Source organism: Salvelinus sp. IW2-2015, unplaced genomic scaffold, assembly GCF_002910315.2.
Source record: "Salvelinus sp. IW2-2015 unplaced genomic scaffold, ASM291031v2 Un_scaffold2541, whole genome shotgun sequence".
NCBI classification, from domain to species: Eukaryota; Metazoa; Chordata; class Actinopteri; order Salmoniformes; family Salmonidae; genus Salvelinus; species Salvelinus sp. IW2-2015.
In genome coordinates, this window is record NW_019943854.1 from 75,027 (window position 1) to 92,546 (window position 17,520).

A 17,520-nucleotide genomic window follows, 5' to 3' on the forward strand; every position below is an offset into this window, starting at 1 on the left:
AGCAGAGCTCGCCACGGGGTGGGATATAGGATGGGTGCTGGTTGGAGGACACAGGACCCTGTGCGAGCTCGCCACGGGCTGGCAGGATCTTATAGGATGGCTTGGAGCTTTGGAGGACACAGGGACCTGTTGCGAGCGTCGCGGCTGGGGCTATAGATGGTGGAGTGGTTGGAGGGACCAGGGACCTGTGCAGAAGCTCGCCACGGGCTGGGCAGTAATAGGATGGGTTGGTGTTGGAGCGGACACAGGACCCGTGCAGAGCCGCACGGGCGGAGGGCATAATAGGATGGTACGGATGGTTGGAGGGACACAGGATCTGTGCAAAGCTAAGCCACGGGTGGCCATATAGGAGGGTCGGTGGTATGGAGACACAGGGCTCCTGTGCCAGGCTCGCCACGGCGGGGCATATGAGAGATGGGTGTTGGTGGGAGGGACAACAGGGACCCTGTCGCAGAGCTAGCCGGGCGGGGAATATAGGCCTGGTTGTGTGGTTGGAGGGAAAGGGACCCGTGCAGAGCTCCGACGGGCTGTGGCTATAGACATGAGTTGGTTCGGTTGGAGACACAGGGACCCTCATTTCCTAGACATCTCCCTTTGGTAGGCGGAAGGATAGGGGGCAGAAGTTAACTGAAAGCCTTTCCAATGGGATCCGATGTGGTATATGAAGTGATGTGCTTTAGATGAACAAGGAAGGAGGATTTTATAGCTGGAAGCTCCTCTATGGGTGCCTCCTGCTGGGGGAAAGAAGGACTGCGTTGGCCTGTCCACCTGAGGAGCAGCAGACTCTGTCCTCCTCCTCCACTCAAAGTAGTGCTCTATCAGATCAAAGCCCTCTGGAGATCTCTTGGTTCTCATGACTCTGAAGAAACTCGATCTATCCAGACCTGGGACGAGGAGAGTTTATTATTATGACACCACGGTAGATTGTGCATTGGTATGTAAATGCGGAAGTGCGTGTTGTGGTGTGTGTGTGTGTGTGTGTGTGTGTGTGTTGTGTGTGTGTGATGTGGGTTGTTGGTTGGTGTCATGTAATCAAACACAATCATTACAGTATAGAACATGATACCTCAGAACAGTAGTGGTTTTTGTATTAATACAGCGTATTGACATGAAGTATTCAGACCCTTTGCCTATGAGCCTCCGAAATTGAGCTCAGGTGCATCCGTTTCATTGATCAACAATTGTGTCCTACATGGTAGCAGATGTTGCGATTGAAAGCTTGTGACTCCTGTGGTTCGACATTGAGTATACAGCAAGTAATCTAAAACTAAGCACATCACATGATACTTATTAGATCCCACAGCAGTGTACAAGGATAAGATTGCAGTATAGAATGAGGGGCAGACGGCGAGAGAGCATAGCCAGCTGAGATGTTTCGACACATTGGAGTCACTTTGGATCTTTTGATGAGCACCGTCTATAAGAAGTACAGTGATCGAGAAAAAGCCGTCAGGGATTTCCGAAGTACGACGGAATTGTGTGAGGCACAGATCTGGGGAAGGGGATACCAAAACATTTCTGCAGCCATGAAAGCCCGCAAGAACCACTTGGCCTCCATCTCTTAACTGAAAGCAATGGGGAGAAGGCCTTGGTCAGGGGAGGTGACCAAGACCTATGTCACTCTGCAGCGTTCCAGAGTTCTCTGAGGATGGAAAACCTGTCCCAGAGGACAGCCATTCTGCAGCAACCACCATCAGGCTTTGTGGTAGAGTGCCAGACGGAAGACCACTCCTCAGTAAAAAGGCACATGACAGCCGGCTTTGGGAGTTTGCCAAAAGGCACCTAAAGGACTCCTCGACTCATGAGAAACAAGATTCTCTGGTCCTGATGAAACCAAGATTGGAACTCATCTTTGGCCTGATGCCAAGCGTCAGCATCTGGAGGAAACCTGGCACCACCCTACTAGTGAAGCATGTGGTGGCGCAAGCATCACTGCTGGGGATGTTTTCAGCGGCAGGGACTGGGGAATAAGTCAGACTTCGAGGAAAGATGAACGAACAAAAGTACAGGAGTCCTTGATCTGAAAACCTGCTCGAGGTTACAGCCTCAAGCTGAGGGCGGTCACCTTCCACAGGGACAACGGGAGACCTAAGCCACAGCCAGGACAACGCAGGAGTGCTACGGACAGTCTTCTGAATTCTTGCCAGATCCCGGACTTGAATCCCGAGTCTGGATGCACTCGAGAGACCTGAATAGACTGATGCAGACGACACTCCCCAGGCTGACGAGTTTAGAGGTCTGCAGAGACGAATGGGAAACTACCAAATACAGGTGTGCTCATAGCTTTGTGTGTCCATACAAGACAGATCAGGCTGTATCGCTTCCAAAGGTGCTTAACAATACTTGGATAAAGTGGTATCTGATACTTATGTAAACATGTATATTTCCCGTTTTAAACCTGTTGTCTTATGGCGGGTATTGTGTGTAGATGATTTTTTTTTTGTTTTCTTTTTATCCGCAGACTAGCCTGTAACTTACAAAATAGTGGGGAAAGGGTGCGAATACTTTTTCCAAATGCACTGTACATACCGATAGGCCTCCCCAGGGTATTGATGTTGTATATACATTAACCATCGGCCTCTCTCATGAGAGAGCAGTAAGGGGTTGATGTCTTTTCATGTACATACCACTAGCCTCCTCTATGAGAGAGCAGTAGGGCGTTATGTTCGTGTATGTACATACCATAGGCCGCCCCGGTTTGATGTTTGTATGTAACACACAACTTTTACGGCCTTCTCTCATTGCCAGACCAGAGGGTTGGCTGTTGTATGTACCATACCACTCAGGCCGCTGCCTCTATGGAAGGCAGCAGTAGGCGGTTGAGTTTTGCTATCCTGTTACACTTACTCATAGGCCCTTCATATGAGAGCGTAGGGGTTGATGTTTGTATGACATTTACCATAGGCCTTCCTCTGAGAGGGCACCTAAGGGGTCTTTATGCCCCGTTCCTGGCTCCTCATCCGTGCGTTGGCCTCTTGGTGCTCCAGTCGCAGAACTGTTCCAGCCTGTCCTCCAGAGCCACCCTGCGACTAATGTCTTACTGTTTCCATCACTGTCAACGAGGTCACACAGAGGCTTGATACGAGCCCAGGTTCACCAGGTACTAGAAGATATTCAGAGAATGAAAGATGGAGAAAAGGCAGAGAGACAGAAAGAAGAGATTTCAGCACTTGGCCCTAATCTCAGGAAGACCAAAAAGTAACGGTGTTTCCAAAAAAGTCCAGTTGCCGGGACACAATTATAGCAAATTCATCTACACACCGGTCTGGATGCCTTAAGGCCACCCAACCAACTCTATACATTACCTCGGACTAACATCGCGCCATAAAGCAAGGGCCTCTAATCCGTCAAGAAATAAATTATTTTGGAATCCTTGAGTGTAATGTTTACTGTTTTCATATTTTAAATAATGTAGCCCTTTATTCTCCCCATTCAATGGATTTTTTACGTCTGTTCTCGTCTCATTTGCTAGAAACTCCCTAAGGCCTCTGGAGAGCCAGAACCGTGCTTTTAACACCGGTGTGTGTGCCGTTACCCGGAGAAGCCAGTACCCAATGTGTCGGATGACTCCAGCAGGTACATTTCATGGTCATCCCAAAGCCAACCCTCCTTGGCACCTTTCCCTCCATTTCTGCTGCCCATGCTGGAACAAAATGCCAAAATCACTGAAGCTGGGACTCACATCTCCCTCTTGCTACTTTAAGCAAACCCAATTACTCATTCTCCATATACTATTATTTTTTTCTCGCTCTTTTACCCCCATATCGCATACCTTGCATATCATCATCACATCTTAACGCCAGGTTACGGCTGAATTGTAATTATTTCACCTCTATGCCTATTTAATTGCCTTACTCCCTAACTTCTACATTTGCAACACTGCTCATAGATTTTCTATTGTGTTATTGATGTATTGTTTTGTTTACTCATGTGTAACTCTTTTGTTTTTTCGCACTGTTTTACTTTTCTTGCCAGGTCGCGAGTTGTAAATGGAGAACTTAGTTCTCCATGGCTCTACTGGTTAATAAAGCGAGAAAAAAAAACACAGCTCAACTGACACGAAGTCAGCCTGCAGAGCGCCCGGCCACACCACACAGAGAGTCGGCTAGAGGCCGATGAGCAAGGTAACGCCCCCGGTCAAACCTTTCCCTAACACGCGGCACTCTCTCCTAATGGACTTCAGCTGCACGGCTGGTAATGACTAGGCTGGGATCGAACCGCAGGCTGTAGTGCGCTCACCCTAGGGGAGGCCTACTCGTTCATTTTATTTTGTATTTGATTTCATTGCTTGGGCAATGTAAACATCGTCGCATCGCCAATAAAAGCCCTTTGAAGAGAGCCGGCCAGATGAGAGAGAGAGAGCAGGCCTTTGTCGTGCAGTGCAGTATGGACCCTAGATAATGAACTATCAGAACATCGTGCTTGGTACAATCCAGACGCACAAAAAGGCCAGCGGCCCCGAGACAGAAGTCGTGTTAGTGTCATTCGTGGACATTCACTCGACGGAGAAAGAACTCAGTTCATTTCATATAAGACAAAAGCTTTCCACTGTCACACACACGGCCGAGTATAGCTCTGTTTGTTTAATGGACAACTTTGGTATTACCATGCAAACCATGGAGACACGGCTAGACTTGGAATCATCAGACTCCAGGAGGAAACGGTGAACACTGACACATCCCTGACCAGGGTCGTTCAAACTCATGCATTGAGGGCCCCCTACGTCTTCAGGCGTGTGTGTGTGTGTGTCTCTATTGTCTCTAAAACAACCGCGTGGGGAGTTTCCTTACTATTAGTATCTTAATTTCTCAATAGTACAGGGAGAAAGCAAAACGCTGACTCGTTCGGCCCTTGTGGAAGAGCTTTGACACCTGTCCCTAGAACCCTCCCATTTACCCCTCTACTGGGTGGACTTGAATATTTACATTATATACAGCCGATTCCCACTCTCTACTGTTTCACCCCCCACCTCTCGTAATCCTGTCCTCGTGAGGTCTCCCCCACCTCTCATCCTGTCCTGTGAGGTGGGGCGTGGCTCTATACCTGATCTTTGGTGAGAGTGGCGTAGGCTCTATACCGTGATCATCCTGTGAGGTGCAGGTTGGCTTGCGTACCAAACAACTGATTCACCGTCCTGGTGAGGTGGTCGCGTGGTTATACCGTGATCATGTTGCTTGTGACGTGGGGCGTGCGCTCTGATACCTGATCTCCGTGTGTAGCGTGGGCGTGGCTCTAATACCTATCAGGTCTGGTGAGGTTGACGGCGTGGCTCTATACTGATCAGTCTGGTGAGTGTGGGCGTGGCCTCTATACTGACTCAGTCCTGCGTGAGTGTGGGCGTGGCTCTATACTGCATCAGTTCTGGTGAGTGGGCAGTGCGCGTGCTCATTACTGATCAGGTCCTGCGTGAGGTGGGCGTGGCTCATATACCTGATCAGTCTTGGTGCACGTGCGGCGTGGCTCTATACGCTGATCAGTCCTGGTGAGGGGGGTGGCTCTATTCCTGCATCAGTCCTGGTGAGGTGGGCGTGCTCTCTACCTAGATCAGTCCTGGTGAGGTGCCGCCGGCCGTGGCTCTATACCCTGATCAGTGCCTGGTGAGTGGGCGTGCGCTCATATACCTTATCAGTCCGTGGTGACGTGGGCGTGGCTCACTATACCTGATCTAGTCCTGGTGAGCGTGGGGTGGCTCTATACCTGAATCACTTCTGCTGAGGTGGGAGTGGCTCGTATATCCTGATCAGGTCCTGGTGAGGTGGGCGTGGGCTCTATACCTTGCAAGGTGGGGTGGTCTATAACCTTCGTCCTGGTTGAGGGGCTGGCTCTTCCCTGATCAGTCTCTGGTGAGCGGGCGTGGCTCTATACTGATCTGTCTCTGGTGAGTGGGGTGGCTCTATTACCTGATCAGTCCTGGTGAGGTGGGCGTGGCCTCATATCGCTGCATCAGTCCTGGTGAATGGTGGGCGTGCGGCTCTATACCTGATCAGTCCTTGGGGTGGGCGTGGCTCTATACCTGATCTGTTCTGGTAGCGTGGGCGTGGCTCTATACCTGATCAGTTCTGGTGACGTCTTGAGGTGGGCGTGGCTCTATACCTGATTCAGTCCTGGTGAGGTGCGTGGCATCTATACCTATCAGTCTGGTGACGGTGGCGTGGCTTCTATACCTTCTTTCTGGGTGAGTGGCGGGGCCTTTATACCTGGAATCTGTTCTGGTGTTCCTCCAGAGGTGGCAGTTAGTTGCAATGGCCCAACCCCAACTTCTACTGATGCAGGGTTTCCAGGGTCTCCTGTGCCCCATCTTTTCTCCACTGTGACCTTCCAGGCTCAACCATGGAACGTTGTCCTCTCCCTCCTATCCCATGGAAGGCTTTATCCAACCTATATTCCCCAATCCCCGTGAGCGTGGCTCCTACCTACCCAAACAGATCAGACACTTCTAACAGAACACCACGTCTCGGCTGAGTAGCCAATCGGAGAGCTGAACTCACACCACATGACCTGATGATWAAACACAGCTCTTCCAGATCAGTGATCACACACCAGGGCAGGTTTGAAATGCACAGATACATTGAGAAATACCGCCAGTACTGTTCATAGTCTTGATTTCTTCTGACAGTAGCAGTGGCTTGTTGTGGTTTTTACTGCTCCCTGTCGGCCCATAGGGATGACCTTTAGGATGTGAGGGGTCAAATCTGACCTAGTGTGATGAGTGTTATTTCACTTATTTATCCTTTCCCCTCATTTAGCTTTTGTCAGCCCTGTTTTTTATTTTTTTCTCCCCCCCCCTGGCCTGTCAGTGTACCACCTGAAGGCTAGTGTCCCCAGACTGAAGGCTTCTTTATTGTTAGCAATAGAACTGAGGCCAAACCCTCATTCACATTGGTTTCTGTCTTATCAGACATACAGGGTTCCACTAAAACAATTCTGGGGATTCTTAGTAATTCTAGAACTATGGTTTGGAGTGTTGACCCAATGTTCTCCTTCTAGAACTGACAGTCCTTTCTCTACAATTTTATTTCCTACAACTTTTAGCAACTTTTTTTTTGGTTTGCGTCAGATTTCTTGGACCTGGGGAGGGATGACGAGGGTGGAGCAACATGTTGGGTTCTAAATCGTAAAATCAGGAACAATTCGGGGCTAACGGATGGCGTCAAGAGTGGGATGGGGAAGGGGATTTAAGGTGAGGGAGGGGGGGTCCATATTGAACCGTATAACAGTTAAAATACCTAGGTTACTAGCTTGATCTGAAGTTGATATAGCTAGAGATATAATGTTCGTTGTGTGCTGTGTTCTTAATAACGATAGATTTGAATTATGACGTGATTCTAACTATTAAAACGGCATACCGCTGGGGGGGGGGCTACACTAACTTGAGAAAAAAACACTCAGCTTCACGTAAATCAGGCATCAATGTCAGGTTCACTGTAATATCCTATTTACTCACCTGCATGTATGGTAATGGTACGCTAAGCCATATGGGCCCTGGTCTAAACTAGTGCACTATATAGGGAATTAGGGCCCTGGTCTAAAGTAGTGTACTATATAGGGCTCTGGTCTATAGTAGTGCACTATATAGGGAATAGGGCTCTGGTCTAAAGTAGTGCACTATATAGGGAATAGGGCTCTGGTCTAAAGTAGTGTACTATATAGGGAATAGGGCCCTGGTCTATAGTAGTGTACTATATAGGGTATAATTTGGAACAGAGCTCCAGTGTAAATAGATATGTTGATGCTGAGTTGCAGTAGGCCCTGGGATTTGGTGTGTGTCCCCCCCGGTGTGTATGTATGCTAGGGTTTGCATGGTGTTCCTATTGCCCTACCTACAGTCACGCAGTATCCTTTTGCCAAACACCTGGAATTATTGTTGGGAGAGGGAGCGAGAGAGGCAGGGTGAGAAAGTGCCGTAATTTAAGTCTCCTAGAAAATCGAACAAGATATATTTTTTTAAGCAATAAGGCCCGAGGGGTTGTGGTATATGGCCAATATATCCCGCGGTTAAGGGCTGTTCTTGGGCACGACGCAACGCAGAGTGCCTGGACACAGCCCGTAGCCGTGTTATATTGCCCATACACCACAAACCCCCAAGGTGCCTTATTGCTATTATAAACTGGGTGGTTCGAGCCCTGGATGCTGATTGGCCCGACATCTGTGGTATATCAGACCGAATAAAACGGGTATGACAACATGTATTTTTACTGCTCTAATTACATTGGTAACCAGTTTATAATTAAGCAATAAAGCCTGAGGTGTGGTGTATATGGCCAATATACCACGGCTAAGGGCTGTGTCCAGGCACTCAGCGTTTCATTCGCACATGGTATCATTGTGATGGCTGATGCGTACTAGGTTTCATTGTGATGGCAAGCGTACTAGGTATCATTGTGATGGGCGACGCGTACTTAGGTATTCATTGTGATGGCGACACGTACTAGGTATCATGTGATGTGGCGACGCGTACTAGGTATCATTGTGATGGCGAAGCGTACTAGGTATCATTGTGATGGCGAGCGTACTAGGTATTCATTGTGATGCGACGCGTACTAGGTATCATTGTGATGGCGACGCGTACTAGGTATCATTGTGATGGCGACGCCTACTAGGTATCATTGTGATGGCGACGCCTACTAGGTATCATTGTGATGGCGACGCCTACTAGGTATCATTGTGATGGCGACGCTTACTAGGTATCATGTGATGGCGACCCTACTAGGTATCATTGTGATGCGACGCCTACTAGGTATCATTGTGATGGCGACGCCTACTAGGTATCATTGTGATGGCGACGCCTACTAGGTATCATTGTGATGGCGACGCCTACTAGTATCATTGTGATGGCGACGCCTACTAGGTATCCATTGTGATGGCGACGCCTACTAGGTATCATGTGATGGCGACGCTACTAGGTATCATTGTGATGGCGACGCCTACTAGGTATCATTGTGATGGCGACGCCTACTAGGTATCATTGTGATGGCGACGCCTACTAGGTATTGATATGTATTATTCACTGTCGCATTAGAAAAGTGTACAACTCCCCTTATTCTTCTCATAGGGTGCATTTGAAATGACACTTTATTCCTCTTAGTGCACTCGTTTTGACAGGAGCCACCTAGGGAGCCTCTGGTCAGAGGTAGAGGCACTACATCAGACAAGGTGTCATGCATCTAACGACAACCAGGGTTTGGCAAGGGGATAAGTCTTTTTAATTTAGACCGTGACGAACCTAACCGCAACAGAAATTAAGTTAAGATGTATTTGCACAGACACTTCATGCACACATGCATACAACACCAGCAGACTGTACACAGCTCACACGGATGAGTGCTACACAAGGAGAATCAACTTCCATAATCCACCTTGTTGAAGGCACGTTATTGCATGTTTTCTTTCTGTGCTATATTGGGTTTTCAATGCGGTATGTTCATTCAATGTTTTCTTTCGTCGTTTTTCCACTTCCTTATCGGCACTATTGAGATTATGCGCCTACCCACAATGCATCACATTCACAGCATCCTTTAATATCTCTTTTTTTTTTTATTTTTTTTTTTTAAATAAGAGAAACTGACATTTTAATTTTTTTACATTTTTCTTGGGGAATTGCAGGGTGTACTTCCTGGTAATATGCTCAGTTGAAAGAATTTACAGGATAAAACAATATAGTAATTTCATGTGGAGAGTTGGGAAATAAAGACATTCATTAGATTAGCGTTGAAAACGTGACCAGCGGTCGAGAAATCAACTAATAAAGTGGAAAACGTTTCAAATTCATAGAATGACAGTAAAACCAGTTAGCTGAAATCCATTGTTTATTTTCCACACGGATGGTGAACCGCTTACATTCACTCTGTCATTTTCGCTCGCTAATCCTGTAGAATCASCAACGGCTCTAATCCAATTAATTWGTTWATTTTTTTTAAACGCTTCCGCATGTCACTTATTACGTTGTCTTAACCTTTTTGTGTTATCTTCAACCTAGGTATTATGGAAGCCTTTTCTTCTTGCTGCTACGTGACTGAAGATGGTTAGATGATATGCCCTTAGACACAGATCTAGGATCAGCTTGCCCTCCCTTTAATCCTGACCTGTAACATTTAATGGGGCAAAAAACAAAACTGATCATAGGTCAGTCTCTGGGTTGAGTTGGAGCCTAAACAGTTTGGTGGTGACAGTTTGACTGACCGGCACTGTGTGAGGAAGCGATACATGTACAAATTGTTATGTCCAAGTCAGTCACAGCTTGTTCTGTGGATCCACTGTTTCCCCTGGTTGAGCAGAACTGGGTTTGAGGTAAACAAAATCAGAATATACAAAGCTGTTTTATTTCAAACTTAATGCCTAAACTTTCATTTTGGAAGGGTATCTGTTAACGCATCTTTAAATAATAATGTTTTACTTGATACGCTAGCTATGAGGACCCTAGTCACTGCACATGTTTATATAGCAAATCATCCCCTATGGTTATATTGTCCTTCCTGACGTGATGTCTCGGTAGGTTGACCCTGTGAGGATGCGGAGCCATGACTTTGTACAATGTCATACCTTGTTATTATGTTCAATCTGCAAAATGGTGATTTTTCATGGTCTGCAAAATGGTGATTTTTCATGGTCTGCAAAATGGTGATTTTTCATGGTCTGCAAAATGGTGATTTTTCATGGTCTGCAAAATGGTGATTTTTCATGGTCTGCAAAATGGTGATATTTAATGGTCTGCAATGGTGATTTTTCTTGGTCTGCAATGGTTTTGGACACGTTGCGCTTTGGTTGACATGCAAAATGTATTGACGTTGGTAAGAGACTAAGCTTGTCATTGATCTAACATGGACAGTTAGTAACAGTAATAGGCTATTATAGGAGTCTATGCACGTTGGTCCTCTAAAGGGAAATGGTTGTCCACAGAACAAGTGTTCCAAACCGACATTTTGAGACTAAATAAATCTTGGAAAACGTGAAAAATTTGMTAAAGAACTTTTGACTCTACATCACTAACAAGTGGAGAAGCATTTATATATCAGAAGTCCTCCTCTTGTTTTTTTCTCTCTCGACTTCTGTGTGCAGTCTATCAACAGACTTCCAGAGAAGTAAAACATTTAAAAAAAACACAAAATAAACAAATATATTTATATTTATGAAGAAAAACAAAATGCACTCCTATTCACTGAAGTGCCAATCCTGACCAACTAAAGACTTGAGGGTGATTTACATATGTCTTTTTGACTTATTGATTCATTTAATTTTCTTAATATTTCCTTGAATGTGCACACATTTTGTGCAAAAACATTGCTGCTCTATTTTCCTYGTCTTATAGTTCCATGATGTGGTTTCTCTGAAAGTGGCATTCTCTACTGCTTTTGCACTGTGGGATTGGGTCAGAATAGACATTTTAAATCGGCCAAAAAAAAAAAAAACTAATTTATTCCATCATGCTGATCCGTCTAACTAAATATTGATGCTCTTTTCTTACAGTTTTAATGCATTGTTGATTTCACTGTGCAGATCTCACACTGATGCAGCTGTGGGACAGACAGTCCAGATGTTCGTTAGAAAGATGCAGGGCCATCAAGTGTAATTTTAGCCTGAGGCAAAGACTGCACTGCACATTAGGGCCCTGAGGTTTTTCCTAGTCRGGTCACATGGTCTGGAAAAGCTCCCGGCCCAGTTTATCAGGTCAGTTATCGTATCAGGCCCAATACAGGGCCACGTTCAGTAGCCAAACGTTACAAATGGAAATGCCACAAATGGAGAGCCAACTTTATTCCATATTCAACATGTTTGTTTTTACATAGAAATATTTCTATCTGAACGTTTGAAAATGTTGCGTTCCTGCTGAACGGGCCCCGGGGTTTCTCCACCTAAACTACCATGTTTGCGCATAATGAGTCTAACCCATCTTATCACAAAGAACTAAACAGCCAATTCAAAATGGACACTACTCACCAAAGTTGTTGTTTTTTACATTCTTTTTTTGATTTTTTTTTTGATTTTGAGCAGCTATACCATTACAWGGATATGGATGGTTCTAGAATATGTTTCAGTGGCATAATCTTCTTGGCTGTCCAGACCCAGTCMATCAACCAAACAACCAATCACTTGTCCTGACACTTCTCTCAGCTATTTCTTGATTTAGCACAAAGACTCAAACACTTCTCTTGAGATGGGAAGCTAAATGGAAGCTAGGTTATTGGCTGAGAATGAACAACCTAACAACAAGTAATGCAATAAATATTCTCCAAAAGTCCGCCATCCCAAGAGGTTTAAGCTGTGTCCCGAAGTGCACCCTATTCCCTATTTAATGAACAACTTTTGACCAGGAGTCCATGGAGTTCTGGTCAAAAATGGTGCACAATATACCCCCACAGTGGAGGTGTCATAATACCCATAAAACCTAGTGGTCAAACAGGGAAATAAATCTAAATGTTTTTTCCACCATTTCATTTTCTCCCATAGGCGATTTTAGAAACACTTAAAATAAGGGCTGTGTTTTGTGTCGGCTCACCCTGGCGTGACATTTTGATAACCGTGTAGATCTCTCTCGGACAAGGTGACTCAATATATTCGGCTCTCTTTTTACTCGCAGAATTCAAAAATACTTAAAGTAGACATCATGCAAGACTACAAATCCCTGCATGCTTTTCCACGTCATCTCTAGCTGACATCTTTACTAACAGGTATTGTGTCAATTTAAAACCTGCACAAGATAGTTCACAGAATTGTCAATTTTAAAGATATGTAGCTAGTTTACTCATTAATCCATTTAGCTAGCATTAGATCATTMATCCAGAGATTCTTACCTTTGCCGTGAGTCGRCAGTCTCSTCCAGATCATCATGGTATTTGTAGTTCTTTATGATAGCCACATTAGCAGCTAATTATCGTTTCATTTTGGTGGGGCAGTACAGGCAAACATATTAAGTCACCTTGTCCGGAAAAGATTTACGCGGTTATCAAAACATCACGCCAGGGTACGCCTACACGGAACACAGCCCTTGTTTTTAAGTGTTCCTAAAAAAAACTTATGTGGGGAAAAATGGATGGTGGGAAAACAATTGGTGCCATTTCCCTGTTTGACCACTATGTTTTATAGGCATTATGACTCATACTGTGGTATGTTTTTATAGAGGGAATAGGGGCATTTGGGAGGGAGTTTAAGACTTCYTATTCAGGTTTTTGCCCTCGAGAGGGCAATTAACAGAGATGACTGGTCAACAGTTTCCTARAACAAATCTGGGATGCAGGAATGTGAAGTAATTTACATAAAAAATGATAATCAAGAGTCCAAGTGGAACTATGTGTATGATTTTATAATTTAGGGGGTGCTTATATTTTGTTCTCTTACACACAAGTGTGTAATGGAATTTTTTTTTGTATTTCATTTTTTTTGTTGCATATTTGACTCCCACTGAGACGACTGCAGGGATTCGGGTCACGGCCAGGGTCGCCATTGTACAGTGCCCCTGGAAATATGTACATTAGCTGAAGGAATCATCCATATTTTGTAATGACTGCTGAAATGCTTTTTAAGGCATAGTAAAGGGATAGGAGTTTTTCCCCTGACCAAATGACAAGRAGAAACTGTGTCCCAAATGGGCACTATATACCCTATATAATGCACTACTTTTGACCATAGACCTATTAGGTCCTGGTCAAAAGTTGTGAACCACATAGGGAATAGGGTGCCATTTGCTCTAGTATCTGTTTCCCTGTCAGGCCTTTTGGTCAGGAACAACTCCTAGGCATGGATTTGAAAAATAATCAAGATACATTTTGAAATGGGATTTTTTTTTTTTTTGTCTTCTGGCCTAGATTGTGTATAACTGAGACAAAGGTGTTTGAAAATCCCAAGCCACGCCTTAGTGCTTGGCTTTGTCAAATAAATTATGCTATCTAGGCTATAATTGTTTACAATGCTACATGTTTATAAAGTGTTTTTTCATATGTCATAACTGACCAGTCCTGATGTATTCTCTGGTCCTCTCATTTCGCTCTCTTTCAATGTATTTATTTCCAAAACAAATCTTTTTTTTCTTTTCTTTTGCTTATGATAACCCATATTATACTGTGACTTGACATTACCGACGGTATGAATGAGTGACTGATACACTTCAACTGAACATGACATACAAACATGAACACAGAAACAAAACAAAAAAAACATAAATGCATTAACAAATATTAGAAATGTATAAAAAAGAAACGTGTCCAGTGGAAACTGTACAAAATAAAATTWWAATAAAATGTTGCAACCCTTTCTCTCCTGTTTTTCCAATTCTTTAACAAGTTTTGAATGACTAAAAGATACTAAAACGTAAAGGTACTTTTGCTGCCGCATGTGTAAGATGTAGACTCGTTGAATTAACGTTTTTGTAGTTCTGAGTTTGGACTACATAACATTTTCCACAAGATTGTCAGTTACGCACTTCCGTGGTTCATTACGTATTTCCTGTGTCGGTTGGCAGGAGGAAAAGCAGCAGGCGACGCCGGAGTGTATTGAGTTGGATCAAGAAGGTAATCAGTCATTTTTATTTTCTAATAGAGTACCTACATCTTTTTCCAAGTATGTATAATGACTGTGCGATATGTGAGGTGTCGTGTTTCTTGGGTGTGTTCCATAGCGTAGAGCTAAGATAGAAAGCTAAATGCTAAGTTAGCTTGCTAACTAATGTTATCTAAACAGTAACGTTACAAATTTCTGTTTAAAGTGAAACTAGTTATGTATTTGGTTGCTAAGAGAAGAGGTCTCGTTTCACTTGCTAGACAAAGATATTAAGTTGACTTTCCAAAATGTTAACTATTCGGGTAGTTAGCTACACTTTGGCCGAGTTGAAATTTCACTTCGTTAGCATACCACATATTTATTCGTTGCTTTGCTTGCTAGCTGTTCGCCATTTCAGATAAATTAATATTGCTTATGTAAAATGTTTAAACACATTTTCTGGTAAGGTGTACTGTCTTGATTTCCGGTGACCAACTAAACTCCACTCCTTGGTGAATGACTTGAGTTCACCATACAGTTGATTTTACACCGCTAACTAATWGGATTAGACTACACTAACACATCCCCATAGACCTTTGGCAGTTTAATTTCTTTATTTTCTCAAGCACAGGTACGTGTTATTATCGTTAGCGAACACTTGCGTATTCGGATCTGTAACTCACGCCACAGTTGGGACTTTTCCCTAGACAAACACAATGCTCGATGAATATTTTGAATAAATATCTGTTTAAGACATTTCATCATGAAGAAACAGGACACACAAGAGTCGTCCACGCAGGGCAGTGATGCAGCACCTGGCACGGTAGAGATGGAGGGAAGCAAGGCTGCAAAAKATGTTCCAGAGACCAGTAGCCCAGAAGACGTTACAGACGCTGGCAGCCCTAAAGAGAAAGAGCAGGACATACCTTCACAAGCTGATGGGGCTGAAATGGCAGGTAAAGTTAGCGCTGTGTGTCATTGGTTGTCACTGATGTGATGGAACTAATGCTACGTTCATGTGCTAGTCTAGYGGCATGTGTATAACTACAACCAGTAGGCAAGTCTGAAATGTCAGAGTTCCAACTAGCATGTGACGCTGCATAATGGCACTAGTCAAATGCAGTCATTTTACAGTGGACTTCTTGTGACTGGGCTGGCTCTTTCTCTCTCTAGTGTTGAATAACTATCACTGCTCCTATCCACAAAGTCAAGTCTGGTAGTATTCAAATCATGAACATACCTCCTCCAGCTCTCAACTGAGCTGGGAACCTTCAACAACACTCATGACCCTGAACGTCTATGTCCACATAGGCAGGACTGTTACGACCGCAGAGTATCACAACTATGGCAGCAGCATAGCTATACATTGATATGTGAAGACTTCCATACAGCCGTTACACCGTAGCTAGTGTAAAGCACATTTTTCATCTAACCTTTACATGGCAATTACTACTGAGGTGAAAGAAATAGTAASGGGACGCCGTACTGGGAAAAACGTGAGCCAATCACAAAAAAATAAAACTTCATTACTGGCTGTAAGTCGCATGAAAGGGGAGTGAATGGACTTGAAAACATATGGAAATACGCTCCCAAATGCTACGTGGATTCGACGACAAGTTACATTTTGCCACAGCGTAGATGTGTGTTCGAGACGCGCGCGCGGACAGCAGTGGACTCGTCAATTCTGTGGGGCATATTTGACCATCACTGAATGTCATTCATTGTAACAATGTCTCYTTCCATTCATCAAAGCCAGGTGTGCAGTTCTATGGATACAGGATGAACGTGCGCAGGTAGCCAGGCTTACAAGATCCTTGTGAAGTGATTCTTTTTCTGGGACAATCGGATGAAAAATGTCTCGCTAGTTGTGTTTCATTGCACAATAAAATAATACATTTTAAAAGTTAAATGACACATCTTTACTATTAGACCAACTGAGTTCCTTTTAAATGATTAGGGATTCTATATGGAAGTATATGATTAGGGATTCTATATGGAAGTATATGATTAGGGATTCTATGTGGAAGTATATGATTAGGGATTCTATGTGGAATTATATGATTATGGATTCTATATGGAAGTATATGATTAGGGATTCTATATGGAAGTATATGATTAGGGATTCTATATGGAAGTATATGATTAGGGATTCTATATGGAAGTATATGATTAGGGATTCTATGTGGAATTATATGATTAGGGATTCTATGTGGAATTATATGATTAGGGATTCTATGTGGAATTATATGAGGGTTTGTGGGTTCTTTGTTGTTCTTTGAGTGTTTGTTTGCTTTGTTATTATAGTTAATGTTTTGGTTTCCCCCTTGTTTGTTTCTTACATACTTCAAAGTCCAATAAGTAATTGTTATTGCTGCATTTAATAATTTTTTTTAAAACATCTTTCTCTACGTACTGTCTAGTGGCTGCCGTTTCCAAACACCGCAGAGTCTGCAGCCCGTCCCACGGTCCGCACTGTAGCAGACCCTGTACCAGTCTCCACTGTAGCAGACCCTACCCAGTCCCCAGTCTCCACTGTAGCAGACCTGTCGCAGGACCACCCGCAGTCCTCCACTGTAGCAGACCCTACCCAGTCTCACTGTAGCAGACCCTACCCCAGTCTCCACTGTAGCAGACCCTCCCAGTTCCCACTGGTAGCAGACCCTACCCCAGTCTCCACTGTAGCAAGACCCTACCCCAGTCCCAGTCTCCACTGTTAGCAGACCACAGTCTCCACTGTAGCAGACCAGTCCCAGTCTTCCACTGTAGCAGACCCAGTCCCGTCTCCACTGTAAGCAGACCCAGTCCCAGTCTCCACTGTAGCAGACCCAGTGCCCAGTCCTCCACTGTAGCAGACCCAGTCCCAGTCTCCCACTGTAGCAGACCAGTCCCAGTCCCATGTAGCAGAAGTCCAGTCCTCCACTGTAAGCAGACCCAGTCTGCTCACTGTAGCAGACCGCAGTGCTCACTATGTAGCAGACCCAGTCTCTCCACTGTAGGCAGAGAACCCAGTCTCCACTGTAAGCCACGAGAGACCCAGGTTTCCCACTGGTT

The 17,520-nt window shown here is 44.5% G+C and overlaps 2 long non-coding RNA genes across 2 annotated transcripts; both read left to right on the plus strand.

Moving 5' to 3' along the window:
- The first annotated feature begins 6,256 nt into the window (after positions 1-6,256).
- On the plus strand, positions 6,257-8,840 carry LOC139025350 (uncharacterized). Its single transcript, XR_011476935.1, has 3 exons — positions 6,257-8,317; positions 8,657-8,684; positions 8,738-8,840. It is a non-coding gene; the product is annotated as an uncharacterized lncRNA (long non-coding RNA).
- A 5,579-nt stretch (positions 8,841-14,419) lies between these two features.
- Positions 14,420-17,007, plus strand: LOC112074235 (uncharacterized). The gene is made up of 3 exons (XR_002894704.2): positions 14,420-14,501; positions 15,223-15,425; positions 16,890-17,007. It is a non-coding gene; the product is annotated as an uncharacterized lncRNA (long non-coding RNA).
- Positions 17,008-17,520: the final 513 nt, after the last annotated feature.